Source organism: Schistosoma mansoni, chromosome 3, assembly GCF_000237925.1.
Source record: "Schistosoma mansoni strain Puerto Rico chromosome 3, complete genome".
Classification (NCBI taxonomy): Eukaryota; Metazoa; Platyhelminthes; class Trematoda; order Strigeidida; family Schistosomatidae; genus Schistosoma; species Schistosoma mansoni.
The window spans coordinates 5,500,546-5,505,506 of NC_031497.1; the positions used below are offsets into that span (position 1 = coordinate 5,500,546).

The window sequence follows — 4,961 nt, forward strand, 5'->3', positions numbered from 1 at the left end:
TCATTGGTAGGTTTAGTTACAAATCAATCATACTTATCAGTAGTGTATATCAAAATAATACCAACTTTAACACTTATAGTACTATTGCATAGACGTTAAGTATATCATTCATGACTAATTATTTAGTATGATTTTCACCAGATAAAAACCGCACAAATACAGCTATTATATCCTAATTGATTCTTTCGAAAAGCTTTGTAGATAAATAAAGTTTGTATAAATTGAATGTTTAATGAATCAAATAAACCGACCTTTTCGTCCTATTTGGGACTCGTCAGTCGGATGTAAGGGCACCTCATGGTTAACGTTCATTCTGGGAATCGAACCCAGTACCGTTCGCTCCAAACGCCATCGCGTTTCCCACTTAGCTACTGAATCCTGATGGCCACCTGCTTGTGCAATGATGTGAAGTTGTATTCACTTGTTGCTGTTTACTTGTATATTCCCATTGTTATTTAGGACTGAAATTGATCAGTCTCTTGTTAGCATATGTGCACCTGTGCGGGCTGTCTCGATATTGCTTGAAGTCACAAGCTTTATAAGCTAAGATGAATAGTGGCTAGCAGTAGAATCCACAACACGTGCTTCGCCCTGTTTGAGACTCGTCAACCGGATGTATCTACATCTCAGAGTTGATATTCACTCTCGGACTCGAACCCAGTACCGTTCGCTCCAAACGCCACCTGCTTGTGCAATGGGGTGAAGTTATATTCACTTGTTGTTGTTTACTTATAAAGCTTGTGACTTCAGGCAATATCGAGGCAGTCCTCATGGGATGCGCATATGTCAACAAGAGACTAATCAATTGTAGTCCTAAATAACAATGGGAAGATACAAGTAAACAACAAAAAGTGAATAAATCAACCTTTATTTGTTGCTTATTTAAACAACAGAAATATTCTTTTCTCAAATGATCAATCACATAAAACGGCTAGTTTTTTATATCATTTGATATTATTTATCATTTGAACGACTATTTACTTTAATTCAACATAAATATAGGAATAAATAATTTAAATCACACACCAGTTACTTGGGCATGAGACCACACTCTAAGTATCAGGACTAATGATACAAACTGTTTTGCCCAAACTGAAGTAAGCAAAGAGGGATTCAAAACTGTGATTAAATGGCTCAATACCTCACTCACGCCTTAACCACTAAGTTATGACTCTACATACATAAGGGAATGTCATTTATTTAAGTGATTAACTATTATTTTATTGCAGAAAAAATATGAATGTTCACAATATTAGAATGGAAATCGGTGATAAATATAAACCCTACAACCATTCAACTATTATGAATAATTTTAATAGTTGAGATCATGAATCAATTGAAGCTAGACCACTATGATAAACCTGGAAGCACTGGACGACCGTTTCATCCCATTATGGAACTCCTCAGTAGTGCGCGTTCACGATCCCGCCTAGCAAGATTCGAATCCAGGACCTATCGGTTCAACCAGGTCTGTTGGGAGATATCAACTCATTGAAGACATTGGTGGATTGGTTGAAGTTAGACATTAACACCGTTGGATTCCCGCTAGCTCAGTGGCCTAGTGGTTAAGCGCTCGAGCGTGAAACTGATGGGTCCTGGGTTCGAATCTCGCTAGGCGGGATCTTGGATACGCACTACTGAGGAGTCTCACAATAGGACGAAACGGCCATCCAATGCTTCCAGGTTTTCCATGGTAGTCTAACTTCAATTGATTCATCATCTCAACTATTAAAATTACTATAATATCCACAAAACCCCTTCTGATACTATGAATAAATACAAATTCAATTAAATAATTAATTTGAAATAATATCACTTATAAATTTATTACAATACAAGACTTATTTTATATACAGTAAGTGTAATCTGATTAGCTCTTTCTAGTTGTTGATAATTCAATCATGAATTGTGAAACTGATAAAATAGTGAATATCGATTCTTCGTAATATAACCTAACATATATCATTGACCTATTAGATTATCTAAGTCAATGATAAACAAATTTAACATTTTTCAGGTCACTTCATAAATTTTTAGTAAATACTAAAAGCATACAAAATGGATTAGACTATACCGTGTTATTCATGAATTGAAGGATATTAATTCGATTGATCAACTAATAGACCAAATACATAATAAGAGAAAATTTCAAATTTATTTCATGTATTTTAAAACATCAACTACATCTGGAGTTGATGTAGGGTTACTGCCAGCCCCAAGTTTGGGTGAAGTATCAGGGTTGGGTGTAGAGTAAGCAATGCAACATCGTAGAAAAGGACCTCTCTGCAAAAGCTTTAGCTAGATTAAATCAATTAATTTAATGAAGCTTTGTCATGTAAGTTCAAAGGTCTTCATATGGAACAGTAATGATGAAAGATAGGATGTAGTGCCGTGCTTCATTAATAGTTCACTTCGATAACCGTTATTATACCAATCTTAACAGTGTATAGAATCAGAAGGCAAAAGGAAGCGGCAACTACACTTATATTGATAAATGATGCAGACCAGAAAGCTGTGAGTACATGAGCATGTTAGCGAGCGAAGCATAAACGACATGCATTGGAGATGGCTGGGAAGCCAACTCGAGAGCAAAGCAAAAATAATGCATATTGGAGATGGCGGGGAAGCCAACTCACTATGAGCAAGCATTACTCAATATTTATAGTCATACAAAAATGAATGACAGACATATGGTGGATAAGATACGAAGTGTGCACACATATACGCTCATATAAAAATATAGTCAAGGTTAATAAGCGAATAATTGACAAGATCAAAATATGACTCATAATGTATAAGTGAATTGGCTTGGCCAGTAACTAGAATGAAGTATATGGGCTTAACATGACAAACGATACTACAAGGATTCTTTGGAGGCCATGAAACCGCTTCTCATTCTGAAAACCAGAGCGACAACTAATATAGATACGTATAATGGCTGGACAATGAAGGAAACTCAAAGAACCATTCAAATAGTAGTAGAAATGAAAAGACACAACCTGCCTATGCTTAGAATAGATGAAACATATTGAAGACGATCTGGATAAAAAGATTGACTGTTATTGTATTCTCGTCACAAAGAAACTAGCCCACACATACAAGCAGTTTCACTGATTGTGCCAAAAAATGAAGAAAATCACCCACAGGATAGTAATCTTATGGCTCCGGGATCATCAGAGCATTCTTCAACGTAAAAAAAGGAGGGTGTGCAATCAATGTTATCCAGTACTATGCGCACACCAATGATTACAACTAAGGTGGCAAAGATCAGTTCTATGAGATACTTCAGTCCATTACACAGAAATACCCTGGAAGAAATCTGATCATCCTCAAGGTAATGTTCGAGATAAACGACACCAGGAATGAAGACGTCGTGGAACGACATAGATCGGGAGACAAAATCGAGAATGGTAAGACTGGTGAATCTACGTACTGTCAACAACATAGTTATAGGTGGTACCATTTTCCCACATGAAAGAATACACAAGGCTACAATATGCTTCACTGGGTGACGCTACAGAAAACCACATAGATAACACATACATGGTTTAAAAGCTCAGAAAGTTCATGGGAGACATAAGAATAAAGACAGGATCTGATACATCTTTAGATCATCACTTTTGATGGACAAGGTAAAAATGAAGCTAAAGAAGCACTGAATAGTTGTACAAGCAGTACCATGAAAGTTTAATATAGCCATCTTTGGAGGTGTTAACAACCGAAACGAGTTCAAGATAACTTTCAGCAACAAATTTCAAGCTTTACAAGCTCTATTAGGAGAAATTATTACAGATAACAAATGGAAGGTGTTGCATCCTAACGAAGAATAAATTAATGACAACTGTTAGGGACAATTTATAGACCGTTATTATACATGTTTTCTTATTGTGTAACTATTAAGTAACTAGGTTATATATATTTGTATTTCTCTTATTTCTTTCATTTGACCTACTGACTACTATTATACAATTTATTATTCTTAAGCTATTAACAATCTATTAGTTATAGTCTCTCATACAGCCACTTTTAACTTGATCTTGTATAATTATTTTTTTCTATTTTATGGTGTGATATGGGCTGGTCTACCTGTATATTAACTACGAATATCTGATATATATACATGAGTCATACAGTGGAAGCTGAGGTTGTGTTCTGGACTCAACAGGTAGGGCTAGGGGAGAAGAACCAATAAGCACTCAGAGTTGATTTTAGGCTGCTCGTATTGGCTAACGCGTCATTCGGTTTGGGACAGGGCCAAGTCGTATATGTCGGTGTTCTGATTGGCGATCCTATCACGTGGTAATTAACAGGGCAAAAGTCACAACAGAAGGGAACTAAAAAGGCACTGACTCCAACTTGCCAAGAGGTGCGGAGCCCCAAGGATAACCAAAATGACGAATGAATCTCTGTAGATGGTCTCTAAGTTAGGTGGTTTAATTATGGAGCTTTCACTGTTGTTCTGGACAACAATATTAGCAACATATAGAAGTAAGTTCCCACTGATTTAAAATCAATTGATTTTGACGGTCTTATTTGTTATGACTACTTGCCTTTATCGGTCTTGTTGCCCTCATTTATCCTTTTTATTTTCAAGTTAACTGTCTTGTTCCAGTGACCTATGACCGTGTACTTGATTGGACTTTCCATAAAGTCGATGGTGTTGTTAAGAAAGACAAGAAACTCTATAATTAAACCATCTAGATCATAAAATTCATCAGTATAAAAAACACTTAGTAGAATTTCCAAGGTAATTCATAAAATCAAATTACTAACAAGGACACTATTTTTAGTTGTTTTAAATTAGTAATAAACGCAACTTACACCAAACCTTGAAAAAACCGCCAACAAGAATAACAAATGATTTACGATTACATAAAAAGCGAACAATTACTATTATTTCACATAACGAGTTAGATACAAAAACAGAGTACTTGTGTGTGATTGTGGAAGTGAGAGAGAGA

The 4,961-nt window shown here is 35.7% G+C and overlaps 1 non-coding gene across 1 annotated transcript; it reads right to left on the reverse strand.

The window, feature by feature from the left end:
- Positions 1 to 306: 306 nt before the first annotated feature.
- Smp_tRNA_02134_Pseudo_TTG.1.1 lies at positions 307 to 378 on the reverse strand. The gene has a single exon. It is a non-coding gene (tRNA).
- Positions 379 to 4,961: the final 4,583 nt, after the last annotated feature.